The sequence below is a fragment of the Aotus nancymaae genome, unplaced genomic scaffold (genome assembly GCF_030222135.1).
Source record: "Aotus nancymaae isolate 86718 unplaced genomic scaffold, 86718_ANA_hifiasm-v0.15.2.pri h1tg000077l, whole genome shotgun sequence".
NCBI lineage: Eukaryota > Metazoa > Chordata > Mammalia > Primates > Aotidae > Aotus > Aotus nancymaae.
Genome location: NW_026988492.1, coordinates 9,248,079 through 9,267,800, shown reverse-complemented (window position 1 = coordinate 9,267,800; position 19,722 = coordinate 9,248,079). Strand labels below are relative to the sequence as shown.

Here is a 19,722-nt window from a genome sequence, read left to right as displayed (position 1 = left end):
TCACACCTGTAATCCTAGCACTTTGGGAGGCTGAGGTGGGCGGATCAGGAGGTCAGGAGTTTGAGACCAGCCTGGCCAATATGGTGAAATACTGTCTCTACTAAAAATAAAAATTAAAAAAATCTAGCCAGGCATGGTGGCGTGTGCCTGTAATCCCAGCTACTGAGGAGGCTAAGGCAGAAGAATCACTTGAACCCGGGAGGCAGAGTTTGCAGTGAGCCAAGATCTTGCCATTGCACTCCACCCCAGGTGTCAGAGCTAGACTCTACCTCAAAAAGAAAAAAAGAAAGATTTGATGCTACTTATAATTTTCTGGAACACAGAAAAGAAAGATTTCCAAATTGTTTTGTTGTGGAGGCGTTAACATCTATGTGTATATTTTATATATTTATACATAGTAAATATATATAACACATAAATATATACTTTTATATGTATTATATATAAACAGATAACTAATGATAAAAATATTTACTAATCATCCACACATATGAATATATATGTAAAACTTCTAAAAATTTTTGTAAACAGAATTCAGCAGTCTATTTAAAAAAACACACAATATGAGCAAGTAGTTTATTTCAAAAATCCAAGAATGAGTCAACTTCAGAAAATCTTCAGTATTAAATCCAACACCTTAATGGACCAATACAATAATTCCTGTATACTTCAAAAAGGCCTTCAATATCATTCAACATTCATTCATAATAAAAACTCCTAATAAAATGATGGTTACTGATGTCCTTAATATGAGTTTGTATACACACATACATGCACAAACACACACACACACACAAACCCCAGCATCATATTTAATGATGAAAACATCTCCATCAGGGTCAGCAACAGTGCAAAGTATTTAATATCACTGTTATTTATTATTATTCTGGTGGTACAGGCTAATGTAAATATAAAGAGAAAACAAAGAGGAATAAAAATTAGAAAGAGGGTTAAGAGTATCTGTAGGTGATGATTACATTATTATATACTTAAAAATTCCAGAATCATCGATTTTGAAATGTTATAAACATTAAGAAAAATAAGCAAGATGACTGGGTATTGATATATGGTAATCAGCAGCCTTCAATGTGTGAAAACAATACCAATCAGAATAAATAACTGATAAAAATTCACACTTAAAAAAGTGACTGTAAATGCACCTTCCTCCAAGTAAATGACGATAAAATAAAGTCTCAAGACATTGACAAATATTCCCTGGGTAGGCAAAATTTCTGATTGAGAGTTACTGACCTAAACCTTCTTTAGTAAGAAAGTTGAATAAATTATGATATGACTGTAGAATGAAATAATACAACTTAGAATGGAGCAGCTCTATAGGACTAATATTGAAAGCATTCTAAAGTGTATTATTAAGCAAGCAAAGCAAGGCTGAGAATAGTGTGGAGATCTTTGTTGTTAATTTTTTCTGTTTTGTATGAGAAAAGATTAGGTATATCCACACAAGTGCTACTTGGTGATACATATAACATTTCTGAAAAGATAGAGAAAAAAACTCATGGGGAGAGAAACTTGGTTGCTGGAGGTCATGAGCTGAAGATTGTTAAAACAAAACCTCTGACATACCTGGAGAGAGTAAATAATGAAGCAGGAAAGTTGGAGTCTTGGTGGATACATGGAAATCTGCTTAGCTTGTTGCCTAAGTGGAATAAAACACAAATTGTCTCATGGATTTGCTATCGGTCAAAAAACTGATGAATCTCATCATGATGGCAAACAAACATACCATAATCAATCCCACCCAGCAACTGTTTTGACTTGGAAATAAATATAATCTCCTAAGCAGCAGTGTATGGTTATGGGAAGTTTCTTGTCAATTCCTCTGGAGATCCTGAAAATCTGTTGTGTATTTTTTTGGTTTGTTTTGTTTTTGTACAAAGCCTGAGAAACAGGAGAGCAGAGAATATTTTCCTCTAGAGAATATAACTGAAGAAACTCAACTGTAGTAGCAAAATGGCGGAAATAAACAGATTTCCCAGGAAAGCACTAAGGGGTTAGAAAACTGAACCTTCTAGTTTTGAAAAGATTGTTGGATTTCTAGACCCCCAGTATGGAAAATAATTTTTGTTTCTATTGGTTATTATTACTATTCAATTCTACTGAATGGTCTGAAAATATTTAAGTGTGTTAATTTTGTAGCCTAATATTTATAATGCATAGTTTGAAACTATAGTCATATAACTGTCAATACAAATACCTAATACCTATAACCTACTATGAATGAGTTCGTTTTTGGTCTCTTAAATGCAAAATTCTCTTTTGGTCTCTTAAATGCACAACTGTATTTAATTAATATTGGTTTCTCAAACTGTAATTATATGCTATATTTAGTAACCTTTTAGATTTTGTCTTAATAGTTACTTAATAAAATATTCAAATTCAGTTTTTCAAAAGCCAGATTATTCTTTATGATAGTTACCACCAAAATAAAGTTCATCATGTTACATTTGTCATAGCAGATATGAATTAAAATGTTATTTTAAAACAAAATAGGGATATTTATTCAAGAGAATATGCATCGTATGCTTTACTGTAATACGTCATGTAATAGAGTTCTATGTGATCTATAGATTGAGCCAAAGATAGAAATGGTCATGTAATGCTATGCACTTGTACTATATATAGTCTTGAAAGACCAAACGAATCCCAGTCTTAAAAAAGAAATCTCTAATTGCATTTGATTTGTTTCTCCTGCAGGGAACTCAACGTGTCAGGTAGCCACTAACTGCTATTGCCAATTTTCTTCAGATTATCAGTAGAAAAATAATTTGCCCAAACATATGCCAAATGAGAAAAGGGTTCCAGTTCACTGAGATTTTGCTTAGAGCTGTAAATATTTTCAGAGGAAAGGGCAAGCCAGGTAGAAATACGCTGGCAAGCTCCTAGCTGACAGGCCCTAGTGACCCCAATCTGCCAGCAGGGGCTGCACCCTCTCTTCTTTGCCAATTCTGGAAAATTGAGGTTGTTGCCAATGCACCTGGGCCACCTCACAGCTGGCAGAGATACAACAGAGACACCCCCAGGAGCACAAACAATGATTTAGGATGAGACCATTGTGCTCAGCTGAGAAAGTAGTCCAACCCATGAAAGACCAAATACAAAGGGATTTACAAAGGCCCATGTCTGAGCTGCATTTTGTCTTTCTGTTAAAGAAATTAGTGAGCACATTCTCATAAGTGAAAAAAGTCATTTGCTATTTGAAAGCTCTGTTTAGAAGTCAACTGCTTGTTCACCACTACAGTTGACCCTTGAACAACATGTCTTTGAACCACAGTTCCATTTATATATAGATTTTCTTCTGCCTCTGCCACCCCTGAGACAGCAAGACCATCCCACCTCTTTCTCCTCCTCTTCAGCCTACTCAACTTCCACTTAATGAACAGTAAATACGTTTTCTCTTCCTTAGGGATTTTCTTAATAACATTCTCTTTTTTCCAGCTTACTTTATTAAGAATGAAATATATAATACATATAACATACAAAATACGTGTTAATCCACTGTTTATCTTATTGGTAATGTTACCGGAAAGGGGTCCAGATCCAGACCCCAAGAGAGGGTTCTTGGATCTCACAAGAAAGAATTCAGGGCAAGTCCACAGTACAAAGCAAAAGCAAGTTTATTAAGGAAGTAAAGTGTTGAAAGTACAGTGAAATTGTTTTGGCTGTGTCTCCACCCAAATGTCATCCTGAATTCCCAGATGTTGTGGGAGGGACCCGGTGGGAGGTAATTGAATCATGGAGGCAAGTTTTTCTCATGCTGTTCTCCTGATAGTGAATAAGACTCACAAGATATGATGGTTTTAAAAATAGGAGTTTCTTTGCACAAGCTCATCCTCGCTTTGCCTGCGGCCATCCACATAAGATGTGACTTGCTCCTCCTTGCCTTCTGCCATGGTTGTGAGGCTTCTCCAGCCACGTGGAACTGTAAGTTCAATTAAACATCTTTCTTTTGTAAATTGCCCAGTCTGAGGTATGTCTTTATCAACAGGTGAAATCAGACTAATACATACAGTTACTTCATAGACAGAGTAGGGGGTTCCCAAAACTAAGAGAAGAAAGGCATCCACCTTAGGTACAATGCTCCTATATATAGGATAAAAAAAATTATGGGGAGATGTGCTCTGCTACAAGGGTTTGAGATAAAGGATTAATTTTCTTAATTACTTTATTTTGCAAGAATCAATATTATTGTCTGTAAATCAAAATTAGGAATGCTTTTGTTCTCAAGATATTGGGATATTAGGACACTCCCAAGTCTAGGTCTGTTTAGTAAACAGTATCAATCTGTTCCCTTAACTGTAAACATCTAGAGGCTAGGAATGCCTAACTTTCTGGTAATGAAGACCAACAAGTCCCAGATTTATTTTCCTAGCGCTCACTCAAGATAGAGTCACTCTGGTTGAACGCCACTCACAGTAAGGTGTTCAGTCACCATTAGACTATTAGTAGTTAAGTTTTGGAGGAATCAAAGGTTACACACTGCACAGGGGGCCAGTGCTCCAACCCCCACATTGTTCAAGGGACAACGTAGTTGTTTCTGTTCTTTTCTTTTTTTTTGAGATGGAGTCTCTCTCTGTCACCCAGGCTGGAGTGCAGTGGCGATGCTGTCTCAGCTCATGAAACCTCTACACCTCCTGGGTTCAAGCAATTCTCCTACCTCAGCCTCTTGAGTAGCTGGGATTACAGGCACCTGCCACCATGCCCAGCTAATTTTTGTTTTTAATAGAGATGGGGTTTCACCATATTGGTCAGGCCGGTCTCAAACTCCTGACCTCAAGTGATCTGCCCACCTGGGCCTCCCAAAGGGTTGGAATTACAGGCTGAGCCACTGCTCATGGCCAAGGTAGTTGTTTCTCTACCTCTATCCACCTCACTTCCACTGACTACATTTAAGTACACTAGTCAAGTAAACTGGAAATAAAGTCTCCTCACAAGGAACCTCAGATTTAACTTAGAACAAATGGTGGCAGGATAAAGTTAATTTTGTTGTTTCTGTTTTTTTTTTTTTTAATTCATAGCTTTCTACATCTTTCTTCATTGCTTTCTTCCTTCTAACCTATTCAGATTTACTATGTTCTTTTCCTAGTTTATAAGTTTACTATTCAGTTAATTTATTTATACATTTTATTTTTTTAAACAAATGCATTTAAGGCTATAAATTTACCTTTACGTGCAACTTTAGGTGTATCTCACATTTTTAAAAAATGGAATGGTTTGTGTTAGTTCTTCTAAATGTTTTATTCTTCTCATTAAACATGAACTACTTAGGAGTGTATTTTTGGGCTTCTAAACCTATATTTTATAAAACTATCTAATATTGTAGTCAGAGAATGTGTTTATATAATAGCTGTTCTCTGAAATTTACTGAAATTGTAACATATATGTGGTCATTTTTTGTAAACATTCTTTATGTACGCGAAACCTATAAATATTCTCCATTTAAAGGGTACAGACAGATAGATCTGTCTTCTTTAGAGAGGAAGAGAGAGAGAGAATTAGGTAGACTGCTAATGCTTCTCAAAACTTCAAAAAGCATTTTTAAAGTTATTGTGCTTTGTCTGTTGGCTTCTAATAGAAATATATTAACATTTCACACTGTAATCATAGTTTTGTTAAATTTTTTTCCTAACAATAGTGTCAGGATTTATTTTACACATTTTAAACCTAAGTGATTAGGGGTAATCATGCTCATGATTATTATATCTTCTTGGTAGATTTTCCTTTTATTTTTATGTAGTATCCCTATTTATCCTTATTAATACATTTGGGTTAAATTGTACTTTGCTTGATATAACTATTCTAGGGAAGTTTCTTCAGGCTAGCATTTTCATACTTACCTTTTTCTATCCATTTACTTTAAGCCATTATCACTTCTCAGGAGGATTTAGCTAGCATCTGTTTATTTTTTTATCTAAGCTAATAATATTTTTCCAAAGACTTTTATCAATTTACTTTTATTATAATTATAATATTTTATTGTAATTATGATATTTTAAAATTTATAATTATTATTTCATTTGGTGGGTTTTTTGGCATATCCTACTATAAATATTTTTAACATGGTCTATAATTATTCAGTATTCCTTTAGTCCTTTTAAACATAACACAGACCTTAGAATATTTTAACTACTATTTACTTAAATTCTTATAATACTATTCCTTCTAATTTTATTAATAATAGCCAACACTTGTGTGGCCTTTATTATGTTCCAGGGACTTTTGAAGGGCTTCACATACATGGACTCAGTTACTCCTTACAATGACACTATGAGGTCGCTACTATTACTGTCCTCTTTTACAAATAAGGAAACTGAGGTAAGGAGGTCAAAGTGACTTATCCAAGGCCATAGAATTAGTAGCAAGTGGTAGACCAAAATACGGATTTAAAAAACTTTAAAACTTTATGAGGAAAATGTAGAATAACAATTTTAATAATGGAGTAGAATAAGATTTAGATAATAAGAGAGAAGAAAAGCAGAAACCACAAAGTAAAAGCTTGATAAATCAGACTTTATTACAATTTAAAATGTCTATTAGACAAATGGCACCTAAAGAAAGTTTCAAGGACAAGCAATTAACTGGGAAAGTTATAAGCTGCACATTTGAAAGATAAAGAAGAGTTTTCTGGTCTATATAAAGAATTACCCGTCAATAAGAAAAGGACAAGCAACCCCACCCTACCCAACTCTGCCCACTCCCAACTGAAGAGCGAAAAGTGTGAAAATGCAATTGACTAACTAGGAAATCAGAATGACCAACACACTCAGTCCCCCAAGCAATTACAGAAAGGCTTGCAAAAGGAGGTAATATGTTTCCCTGCAGCTGACAGCGCCAACCACAGACGCTCTTCAGCAGCTCTTATGCACGGTGGAGTCAGGCAGCCTGTGGATATGCCAGCTTGTTCACGCCTGGAGGACTGGAAAATTTAACTGGAACACTGAATAGCAAGGAATATGAATGATGAGCAACCACAGGTACCTAAAATAATTTATCAATAAATCTGAAAATGAATGAATGAAAAGATAAATAGCAGAAATGTATTAGAATGCAATATCATTTATTGACAGGTTAAAAGGAGAAGGTTTATATTTTTTCCTTTTATTTTTACAAGATATATGCATATGCAAAAAGGCACAAAATGATATACATATGAAAATGATAGTCACTTCTAGAGAATAAGGATATCCTCTGGGAAAAAAGATACCTATGAGGCTATTGGGATTTGAGTATAAACACTGTTGCATTAAATGAAGGATGTGAAAAAAAATGGCAAAATATTTACATTCATTTAATCTTGGTGGTTGGGGTCTATAAGTGTCTGCTCCATGTATTAGCTGTATGTGTTTAATATTTTGCAATTTAAAGTAGAAAAGAAAATATTTATTATACATTGATTTGAAATTTCAATGTCTTTAATAATTTAATTGAATTAAAACAAGCAATTCTTTAAATAATACTGCAAGGTTCTCCATAAGCTTAAATACAGCATGAAGTTTATTAAACCCAATTGAATCAATGGCATTTAACCATTTGGGATTCTGGAGAATTTGCTCCTGCAGGAGATACTTTAAAAAATTTGGAAAGCATAGGATATCCTACCCTTAAACCTATTAAGTGTGCATTTTTTCAGTGGCTGTCCCCTAACTCCAATTAATAAAAGAAAACCTCTCATACAAGTAGAAGAAAGGTATTAGACTGCAATTTCATTTATTCACAGGCTAAAAGCAGAAGGTTTACATATTGTATGAGATATTTCTAGATCTCAGACAATTCTACAATTACTTACTCTATTTTTATTTATTTATTTATTTATTTATTTATTGAGACAGAGGTTTGCTCTTGTTGTCCAGGCTGGAGTGCAATGGCAGGATCTCGGCTCACTGCAACCTCCACCTCCCGAGTTCAAGCGATTCTCCTGCCTCAGTCTCCCAAGTAGCTGGGATTACAGGTGCACACCACCACACTGGGTAATTTTTTTGTATTTTTAGTAGAAACGGGGTTTCATCATGTTAGCCAGGCTGGTCTCGAACTCCTGATTCAGGTGATTCGCCTGCCTCGGCCTCCCAAAGTGCTGGGATTACAGGCATGAGCCACTCTGCCTGGCTTTCCTCTATGATTTAACTCCCTAAAATTTCTAATGTTTGGGAGTTTAAACGGCATATATTTTTCTGTGGCATACAGGCATCTAACTTTCCAGGTAGTTATTTCAACATTCTCATCCCTAGTCCCCAAGTTCTGTTTTAGCCAAAAAGGTCACCGCAACATAGTTCATCTACTGTTATTTTATTCTATGAAAAAGGAGAAAATACTGCTAATCCATATCATCAACACAGTCATGCCATGCCATAAACCCATCCAACACTTACCACCTACTCTATTCCTACATCACATGTGTCTTTTCCCCATGCAGGGCAATCTACTGAGCCCTCTGTTGAGGAGGAAGTCTTGCCTTTCCCATTGAAACATAAACCACTAAAGAAAAATGACCCTAGGAAGACTATCTAATGTGACTGATGAATAAGTAAAGTATTGATGCAGGACACTGGCCTAGTTTAGAAAGACTGAGACTTGGTTATTTGGAAAAGGACAGGCAGGCCTTGTGGCTCTGATAGATATGGGAGTGCTGATGTTGACTCTATGTTCCCTCTCAGCCACAAACAATTCTATAATAGTGGAATTGCAGTGTTCTTACAAACTGCCTGTTCTGCTTAGAATAAGAGTAAATAGATAAATAAGATCTGGATGTCTACATATATGGGATCTATTTTACCATCTAATGACCTCCAAATATTTAAAACAAAAGAAGAATAATGTCAGTGTTTCATAGAAATGATGGAACTAGGAGCAAGAAGTTTGCAGGCAGATTCCAGGCACACGACATTGCCCCATGTTAGACCCAGTGCCTTCTGATGGAGATGCAGTATTGTTGTCTGTAGGGGTTGAATATCACTGGAATGGTAGGATTGTCTCACAAGGGAGACTTGTAGCTCATACTAAACTAAATAGATTCCTAATCTCCAAGTCATGATTTATATTCCAGGAGTAACTTATCATTTGCACTCTCATTCTCCAAGCTGGTGAAATCACTGTCAGCTCAAATCCTAGGGAATGTTTCTCTGTACAGCAGGCAGACATTTAAGCCAAGCTGTTTGTTCAATAACAGATGCAGGCAACAGTGCAATGGAATCTGGAAGCACAGACACGCAGCACAGAAGGTAATGTGAATCTGTCCTGTCTGCAAGATCCAGATTGTGTCACTGGTGTTTGAATGAATTTGTGTGTGTGTAGCAGTCAGCCAGCATACTCTCCGCAGTGACTTCTGTAGGGAAATACAAGACTTGTGTCTGTGGGGTAGCATAGACTACTGCTGCTGTTTGATTGAAGGACACTCAAGGAGACTTATTGTCTGTGTGTTTCCACTGATTTTTTTTTTTAAGGAGCTAGAGGTTGAATAGCTATGACAACAAAAAAATAGCTAATAAGATTCCATTTGAAGCTGAGTCATTATTTCTGCCAATTATTCACTCTCATCTAAGTAAAATAAACTTCCAGACATGGAATCATGGAATCTGGAGTTGGAAGGGACCTTCAATGTCATCTAGAATTATCTCTCACTAATTAGAAGAATTACAGAAAGTTTGAAAATATGACTTTCTCAACCTCTCCTATTTTTCCTGCTTAGTTTCTCTCTCTCTCTCTCTCTCACTCACACACACACACACACACACACACACACAAACACAACGTGGTTCACTTAATGATTCTACTTTAACCAGGTTAAATAACAAAAAGAAACATTTTGCTCTTTCTTTTGCATTTGATAGTTCTTCAAATATCATGACATTTGGATTTATTTTCTTCCGGCTAAAAATACTTCCCTTATAGCTTGATTTCATGACTTTACCATCTCAATCAGTTTTCTCTAGATACGTCCTACTGAGAGAAGGAAATCTTTATTTAATTGACGTTATTTTAAGATATTTAGAGGTTTAACAAAAATTACATTGATACTAAAAGCAACTATCAGTTACAACTACTCTATTAAATGCAAACAGATTCTGTAGGTCTTCAGCCATGTCTGAACTCAAACTCGGTTCCTCCACTTCTATCTCATGACACGTGAAGCACTCATTTATTTGCCACACCTGGTAATCCAGATAGAGATATACCTTCTTGGTCTAAACTTAGAATCTGTCTATGATGACCAGGCCAGAGCTTCATGCTGGTGGTCCCTTACCAATGCTAAGGTTGAGAATCTTAATAGTGTTAGCCACTTCCTTTAGGTACTGAATAAGATGGAAGATGAGCTGGACACAATTGTGCTTCAAATAACTTGCCATCTATTTTAGAAGGAAGGCAAAGAAATAGAGTACATAGTTATAATAAGGCAAAATCAAAAGCTGCAAACTGTGGAATTATCTTACATGCTTTACTTTTTTTTCAGGGTTTGTTTTTGAATATATATTATGGTCCATATCTACTGTTTATATCTCACAAGGGTACAGAATGCTCTTCGAAGCCATTTGTACCTAAAAATACATTTCAGATGCATTACTGTCATGGAGTTAGTCTATTGGTATGATAAATACTCCAGTTGACTTTGCATGGGTAGGAAAAGAGCTAATTGTCAAAAAACAAATCACTAGGCAATGGAATTTTACTCCCTGAAACACAAGGTTCTTAAAATTATGCTGTTTGAGAGGAATTCCTTCTAAAACATATTCTATATTCATCTGACTTCATAAATAGATGAACTGAGCATAATGTAACCTTTCGTCGATGACTCATTGTCAACATTCTCAATTCCTTTTTTCTTTTTTTAGAGATGGAGTCTCATTTTGTCACCCAGGCTGGAGTGCAGCAGCATGATCATGGCTCACTGCAGCCTCAAACTCTGGGCTCAAGCAATCCTCCCAACTCAGCCTCCTGAGTAGCTGGGACTACAGGTGTAGGCCACCATGCCAGACTAATTTTTGTATTTTTTTTTTTTTTGTAGAGACAGAGTTTTGCCACATTGCCCAGGCTGGTCTTAACTCTTGGGCTCACGTGATCCGCCAGCCTCGGCCTCCCAAAGTGCTGGGATTACAGGTATGAGTCACTGGTAATGCCCTGCCTATTGTCACCGTTCTGAACATCATCAGCCTTTGTACTAAGTGATAATACAGCAACGCTGTCAAGGCCCACTGGGGTAAGTATAACTGTTTATATTACACTGGGGTTTATGCTTTTCAGGGGTTCAGCTTTTAGCTTTATATTGTGACCACAAGTTTAATGATTCAGTACAGTTTAATGTTCAATATTCTCAGCATCCTCTTCTGAATGAGGTACCTCTGCCTCTTTTCAGAACAAAGTTTATGGATGCTGACGTGGCCAAGAATTCTCCTTAGTCAGGAGAGGAGTTCTATGATAGCCCTTAGCAAATCATCTCCAAATTTTACATCACATTCAAACTAACATCAAGGGACTCTAGATTCCAAAAACAAAATATCTGGCAGGGGAAGAATATTGTAAAAGAATAGCATGAAATCTGAGAAGTGCCTATGGACTGGAATATTGTTCCTTTGTTTCTACACTCCCAACCCCCACCTCACTGTAGCTGTAGTCCACAGGCTCGCTGTGTACAGCCCAGCAAACCACACTGTTATTTTTCTTTCCTTACCCATGGTTCTGCTATTCAAAGACTTTTACTCTTAACATGGGATTCCTGCTATTTGAGTGATTAAAACAGACAACATCTGGCTGCTAGACACAAGATGGGGTTTTGTTTACTTTCAAAAACTACAGCACCTGTTAGTCCCAGTTAGTCTTCAACCAAGTGCTAAGCAGGCCCAACTCTGCTTAGCTTCCAAGATCAAAGTTAGGCACGTTTGTACGGCCATAGGCAAAAGATAGGTTATTATCTTTAACATAGAAGATGTCTTAGGATTTGAAGTACTATTGCATGAGAGAAGTAGTATTTTTTTAAATTTACACCTTATTTTTTAATGATAAGTCAAATATGACCAACTATAGTCATTCAATTCAACATGTATGCATTAAGGGTTTGTTATATGACAGGTGTTTGGACACACGGGTGAATGGATAACAGCTTTTGCCCTCCAGGGGCTGATAGATTAGAAAGGGGACCAAACATATAAAGCAGCAACTGGAGTTCAGTGTGCTAAGTCCTATATTAGACATCGAAATTGAGCTAGGAAAGCATAGAGAAGTGAAAAATCAAATAGAGACAGTGTGAAGTGGGATTAATTTACTTAAGGGATGGAATGAAATTTAAAGAATGAAGATGGGATTTAAGGTTGGTTTCAAAAGATGTGTCAACATGGAGGGAAGGACAATGTTGATGAAAGTGATCACATGAACAAAGCCCAGTTTTGATGGGAGCATAACGTTTTTGGAGTGGGGTTTAGAGACTGAGTGGCAGGGACTGAGTTAGGGTTAAATAGAATGCCATGATGTGAAGAATTTCAGGAACCATTTTGTATTTTAAACTGGGAGAATAGACAAGATAATTTTTTTAATTAAGAAAAAAAGTGAAAGCAGTATGGAAAATGGCCTGGAAATGAAGAAACTAGAAATTGAGAGACCAATTAAGAGTTAGTTGGAGTCAGGCTCAGTGGCTCAGTGGCTCACGCCTATAATCCCAGCTGTTTGGGAGGCCAAGGTGGGAGGATCGCTTGAGCCCAGGAGTTTGAGATCAGCCTGAGCAACATGGAAAGACTTTATCTCCACAAAAAACCTTTTAACAAAATTAACTGGGCATGGTGGTGCATGCCTGTAGTCCCAGCTACCTAGGAGGCTGAGGCCATCTTTTGAGTCTCAGAGTGCAAGGCTACAGTGAGTTGTAATTGCACCACCACACTCCAAAAGTTTGTTGGACTAGTTAAAGCAATGGATGTGGAAGGCTTGATATGCAATAGTGTCAGGCCTACGGAGGTGGAAATGTATTCCCAAGAGCAAAGGAAAGTAGAATTGGATTTAGCTTGGAAGTGAAGGAGAAGATAAATTTTAGGATAACCACAGTGTTCTGGTTTGTGAAACTTACTAGATTAAACCACAAGTTGGAGAGGGAAAATGTCGAGCTTAGTATTCTGAAAAGATACCTTTGAAATGCCTGTAGGGCACATAGGCTGCCAGTTCTAATTGGCACTTGGACATATGGGTACTCTGGGAAGTAAGGTGTGACTGGTAGCATGCACCAGGTCAAACAGGGAAAGATTACAGTGGATGGCAGGGAGTGCATCTGTATTGGAACTTAGCTTAGGTCTGATGTATGTTTAGTGGTCATATTTTCCCAGGATCATAATCAGTATACTCATTCTGATAAGCACGTATGTACTTCCAAGTAGAAATGTAACAAATCCCTTCAAGTCAGGACCGTCCCAGAAAATATGAGTCATATTGTTTTTTAAGTGAATAAACAAGATGGCCAAAATTGCTAGAGAAACAATGCAGTTGAGATTGCACTGGGGTGGAAAGGAGACTACTGAAATTGTTCATGACTCCTTTTGCACGTGGATGAACGGGCAGTGATATTCACATGCATTCATTTCCATAGTGTCTGCCTTTACTTCATTTCATCTTTTCTAAGGTCGAAGTTCTGCACAGGATAGGAGCACAGCTGACCCAGCTTTTCTTACCTGAATGGCTACAGTAGCTGCCATTCTGAATCGCCAGCTGATTGTTTTGGCTCCTGTATTTGGACTGCCCAGCCAAGTGATCACCTTGCACTACCATGACCTACTTTCCCAGTAGAGCTTGTTCTTCAACATTTTTTAAACTTTATTTTTTTCCAACTTCCCCAGCTTTATTTATTGGAAGAAAAAGTTCTGCTTTCTCACCATTTCCCTTTTGGCTTTGGGCTTTTTAGTTTTTATAAAGTCAATCTAGCTTTTCTTGGGCAGAAAAATCATGTACAACAAACAGTTGGCCATCTCACTTCTCAGAAAGGACCAAGGGTTTGGAGACTTATGCTGTTGCAGCAAAGTATTTACAGAATCTGCAGTCAAGGGGACTTGGTTCAACTATTATCATTGGTATCTTCAAAGGAGGATGGTTTGAGAAATGAAAACGTGAAGCATAGTTTGATAAAGCCACAAAAACAGAGCCCACACCTGCAAATACCTCCTCTAGCCTTTTCTGAGCTGACAGTTACTGCAAGCTTTGTCAGATGTAAGAATTCACCTGGGAGGAAATGCTAACACTATTTTTTTTTTTTTTTTTTTTTTTTTTTTTTTTTTTTTTGCATGTAAAGTATCTCTGTGTTCATCAGATTTTCTAAGGCAGGGTGTTCTTTTCCACAAAATGAAAACATCAGAAATATGATAGTCAAGTTCATATGTTTAGGAGAAATAGTCAGAAATGTAAGGAGGACATTAGTATTCTAGTCACAGACTGCAAGCAGTTTATTCTGGAGTTCATTCTGAGGAGGTAATGACTAGGAAAATGACAAAGAAAACTGTTACTGACCATTAGTGAGCAATCACTCTGTCATATTACTGAGATAATTTAGATAAATGCGGGGTTTCACTGTCTCCCAGGGAGACGGGCTGCTGACGTCTTTGATAATGGCAGCCTACTTAAAGGTTGCTTTTGACAAATGTATTTTTTTTTATCCCACAGATGTAAAAGAGGCATGTCTGTGCCTGCCTTTGGATGTAGTAATAGCTCTTTTTAGAAGTTTTTAAAAAAAAAATCTGTCAATTCCCTATGTTTGGTGCCCAGGACACACGCTGAAATGCCCCCAAGAAGACTTTCCAGCCACTGTGAAAAGCACTGTTTGGAAACATAAGGTATTTAATAAATGAATGTGGATCATACCATATTTTTGTTCAATTGACTTCTATTCTTTTAGCAGCTGCTAATTATACACTGTTGTTATTTGGAGGCCGGTAACAGATTTCTCTGTTCCATCTGGGTAATCCGGCTTCTGAGAATGGACTTTTCCTCACCCTAACATTAGGAGGATTTTGGCTGCCACATTTTGAAGGCAGTGATGAAATCAAGTCAAAATGAGTAGGCAGACAACAGTTTTCAAGGAAGAAGATGATATTTACCTAGTGATGTTCACAAAATATTTTATCTTTGACATCATAGCACATTAAATGCCATCTAAGTCATTTAACGCCAAGAGAAATAGAGGAGTGTCTATGCTCATTTGCAGAATGAATAATAGATATGTACATTCTAAGAATATTTTATTTGGAGAAAATATTGAGCAAATAGGCCACAACCTACATCCTATTTATTCAGTAGTTACAGGAGCTGCATTGGGGCATGGAATCCAGCATTTCTATTCCAATGGAGTAGAGGAGATTAGGGTGGCTGTGTGTCACAGCCTTGCAGCCAGACCACAGGGGCTCAAAGCCAGCTATTGCAATGCACTAGTTGTTAGAATAGGAAAGTTTGCTCATGTTTCTAAAATTCGGTTTCCCTCTATGTAAAAGGGGGTGAATATAACGTCTAAATTTTAGAGTTGTGAGAATGGCATAAGATCATGAATGTGAAGCTGTGATGATAATAATGATGACAATAATGATTTAAATGATGAATACTCCACTTTGAAATGATCAAAGGTGATTTTACTTACTACGATGCAACATCTTGGAGGATAACATGTAGGCTTCCCCTTACTTGTCAACCTAAAAGACAGGAAGGCAGAGAGCTACACAGAAATTTCAATTATTATCCCTCCTTTTAATCAACTATTTTGCTTTTTCCTTTATCCTTGTGTATGCAGCATAAGCATTTGTTTCTTGGGCATCATGAATGTTTTCTTCTCATTTTAACGTGGCTAATTTAAACGCTTGTTCAGGTGAGTGGCTGCCTCACTTCTGCAGACTGGGCAAGGAGGCCTGTGCCCCAAAGTGGAGTTTGTTGCTGAGCAGAGAGGACGCTGCAGAAACAGTCATGCATTTAGGAACATCCAGTTCACCGTGCGGTGTGTGAGCTCAGTCACCATCAAAGAGAAGTACATTTTCATAGACTCTCATAACCCCACTCTTCAAACCGACTCTTAGAAACTCTAAGTGAAATAAAATGCAGGAAATTCCTACAGGTTGACAGGTTGTAAGTAGAGTTTTCATTTACATTAAAAATATTCTAAAGTCTCTGACTACATCATTCTTTTTAGGCATTGTATCTCATGATAGCTTTTGAGGATTTCATGCATATTTTTGAAATTTTATTGTTAATCAAAATAGAGGATCTGCTAGTTTTAGTTAAATGAGCTAAATATTTTTACCTTCAAAACCTTGGCCAATCCAGATGGCACATTAGAATCACCTAGAAAGTCTTTTTCTTTGCTCTGCTTGTTTGGGTTTTATTTTAAATGTAGCTTCCCAGGCTCTTTCCTGAGCTATTTAAATCAGAATCACTGGGCATGGGTTCCGGCATTCATAGGCTGTAAATGCTCCCTATAGGATTCTAATTTATTACCAGGGTTAAGAATTACAGATATAATGATTTCCAGCTTTGTCTCAATTGCATTAGGGCCAGCACTTAATTTTTATGAAAAAAAATGAAATCACAATAAAAACAAACAATTCATTGCAAAGCATTCCTTACAGATAATAGCACTGCTGAAACTGAACTGTTGACCTGAGTAATCACCTAAAATCCTCCTCTCTCAACTGACGTATGAAAGTCTTAATTCAAAATACAAGGTGTTCAAAACCCCAGTGGCTCCCATCTCACTCAGGGTAAAAGCCAAGGTTCCTATAATGGTCCACAGTAACTACAACCTCCTCCCTTTACGGCTCTGATGCCAGCTTCTTCTTCTCTCTACCTTGCTTGCCTCTGCTACAGCCAACCCACCTCCCTCCTCTCGCCAGCCTGCCAGATGTGCTCCAAACCTGATCGCCTATTTAAAACTTGAGACCCATATTCCACTTGCCTCCCTGGCATTCTTGATCCCTATCTTTCTGTTTCATTTTTTTCCTATAGCATTTCTCAGCTTTGAACACGCTATAGAATTTACTCCATTATCATGTTTATTATTAATGGCTTCAGAAGGTATGCTCCACAAAGAGAAGGATCTTTGTCTGTTCCACTGATATATCCCAACTGTCTGGAAAAGCACCTAGTACATGCTGCCAATTAGTGACTTATTATTGGTTTATTTTTTATTTCTTAGGGGTCATGCTAGTCTTCTCTGTATTGTTCCCATTTTAGTATATGTGCTGCCAAGGCAAGCACTGCATCACTGTTAAATGAATGAATTAAATGCCCGTTTGGACTTCCAACACTCAAGTCCTGCCCAATTCCCCAGATAAGGCTTACGGCCTGCCCTGTAATTATTTTAGCATTCTAGATTTCCGCCTTCTAGCCTAGTACCTACCTATATTGTCTAGGCCTGGTAGGGAAGAATAAAGGACAAATCCTAGCCCACAGCCACTATAATTCTCTTTTTTTAAATGGGAAATTTTTTTTTTTTTTAAATTGTTTTCTTCCAAAGGTTTTTGGGGAACAGGTGGTGTTTGGTTACATGAGTAAGTTCTTTAGTGGTGATTTGTGAGATTTTGGTGCATCCATCTCCCGAGCAGTATACATTGAACCCAATTGGTGGTCTTTTATCCCTCACCCCCTTCCCACCCATTGCCCCCGAGTCCCCACAGTCAATTGTATCATTCTTATGCCTTTGCATCCTCATAGCTTCGCTCCTACTTATGAATGAAAACATATGATGTTTGGTTTTCCATTCCTGAGTTACTTCACTAAGAATAATAATCTCCAGTCCCATCCAGGTTGCTGCGAAGACGGCCACTCAATTCTGCTTTTGCTGTTTTATTTCTGATGTACAGACTGAAGAAAAACTAGATTGAGCTACTCCCTATAGAAGCAAAGCTTTAGCTCTATGACTTTGGAAGGCATTCCATGATATCTCCTTTGCTTAATTATAGTCTGTTTTATATCTTAGATAATGCTCTTTGAGGGAGAGAGACACTTTCCTTAAACAGAAATCTTTTAAATCTTAGTAGGGGGCGTAGAAGTAATGAGTGATGAGTAGAACCATTAGTAGGGAGTAGACTCAATTCAACATTATCTACTGGACAATATTCCTATCAGAAGAAGTATTTCTTACTGATATTAGTACAAATGAAAGATGTTAAAGTATTCATTCTAATTTCCTATAATTGAATTAATGGCTTTTGCCTCACCTTCTGCATCTGACTCACATTTATCTCAAGAAAGTTGCTCTACAGACACCCGTGGTTCAAAGCAGCAAGATCTGTCCTCTCAGGAAAACCGAGGCTGACTCGAGCTTCTTGTTTCGTTTATTGTTTTCTTTTTCCATCATCAGCATGAGAGCTCACCTTCAGGAAATACAATGATGTCAGAAACTCGAAGTGGATCATAGTGGGGTTTTCCGATTTCACTATGTGGTTTTAGGAAGAAAAAGCTGTCCTATAAGCCCATCTTAGCAATCTGAGTAATAGAGGGGAAAATTGCAGTCAAAGGTACGTGGCTTTGAGTACACACATTCTTTTTCCTCCCCAGGTTTGACACATTATGGAATAACCTTTTAGTGAAATTACAAAGCTTTCATGTTGCCCTCTCCTACTTATCTGTGGATAGCTGGGAAGAGAAAAAAATTATGTGCAGTCACAAAGCATTGGCTTTTCAGTTTGCAAGGTTTTTTCCCCCTTTCATATAGCTGTATTTGCCCATTTCTTTCGTTTCTTTCATCCTTCACCTAATTTGATGAAGTGGCCATTCCGGGCATGGCAGGGAAGGATGAAGAGGAAGAAAACACTTTTTATTAAGGCGATGAAAATTGAAACTGAAGAATGAAGATGAGCTAGCATTATCTGAACAATGGCCCCTGGAAGGTTCTGGTTCCTGATTAACTCAGAACAGCCGAGTGGGCAGGAATAATAAGGAAGCAGAGGTCACACGGCGTTTCTCTCAAACTCTGGCACACAATTGAGCAACGAGTGCCTTCAGCTGTTGCCTCAGCATGAGGGGAGGCGAAAACTGACTATTCAGATTGCCAAGTGAACCTGAAATTTGTGAATTAATACATGCAGATGGGAGGAAGTAATTCGGACCAGCTCTTTCTGCGCATCAAGGGACCTCTGGAAGTATTTCCAATTCTGGGGCAATTATGCAATGTGGGTAAGGCTGGGTTTATATATATATATATATATATATATTTTTTTTTTTTTTTCTTAGAGTCTCTGTTGCCCAGACTGGAATGCAGTGGCACAATCTCTGCTCACTGCAACCTCAGCCTCCCCAGTTCAAACGATTCTTTCTTCTGCTTCAGCCTCCTAGCTGGTTGGAATTACAGGGTCCCGGCACCACAGCCAGCTCATTTTTGTATTTTTAGTAGAAACATGGCTTTACCATGTTGGCCAGGCTGCTTTCGAACTCCTGACCTCAAGCAATCCACCCACCTCGGCCTCCCAAAGTGCTAGGATTACAGCCGTGAGCCATCGCACCTGGCCATCTTCAGGGTATTATTAATGACTAAAATTAGCTTTCAAAGCCCAATCTCTCCTGAACCACTGCAGAGCAGAGTTAGGATGTTGTAGGTGAACAAGACCTGTATGATGACTCTCAGGTCACTACAGGCAGGCTGTGGCCTCTTTGTGCTACCACTGGAGCCATAAACAAAGCTCCAAGTAAGTCTGTCACTACACAAAGTTTTCCATCACATTTCATTTTAAATTTTATATCTGTTTTTTAGAGACAGGGGTCTTGCTT

The 19,722-nt window shown here is 37.6% G+C and overlaps 1 long non-coding RNA gene and 1 other non-coding gene across 3 annotated transcripts in view; both read right to left on the bottom strand.

Moving 5' to 3' along the window:
• LOC105715730 (uncharacterized) overlaps nt 1–18,318 on the bottom strand; it is a 37,917-nt gene extending 19,599 nt beyond the window's left edge. The window contains exons 1-3 of one of the 2 annotated variants that reach the window (XR_001107115.2): nt 18,174–18,318; nt 15,605–15,656; nt 8,517–10,358 (exon numbers count right to left, since the gene is read on the bottom strand). This is a non-coding gene — a long non-coding RNA (uncharacterized LOC105715730). Of the gene's footprint in view, nt 1–1,584; nt 1,658–8,516; nt 10,359–15,604; nt 15,657–18,173 lie in introns of those variants that run through there. The other variant, XR_001107116.2, reaches the window with a different exon arrangement.
• On the bottom strand, nt 17,108–17,211 carry LOC135271427 (U6 spliceosomal RNA). The gene has a single exon (XR_010339569.1). It is a non-coding gene; the product is annotated as a U6 spliceosomal RNA (small nuclear RNA).
• Nucleotides 18,319–19,722: the final 1,404 nt, after the last annotated feature.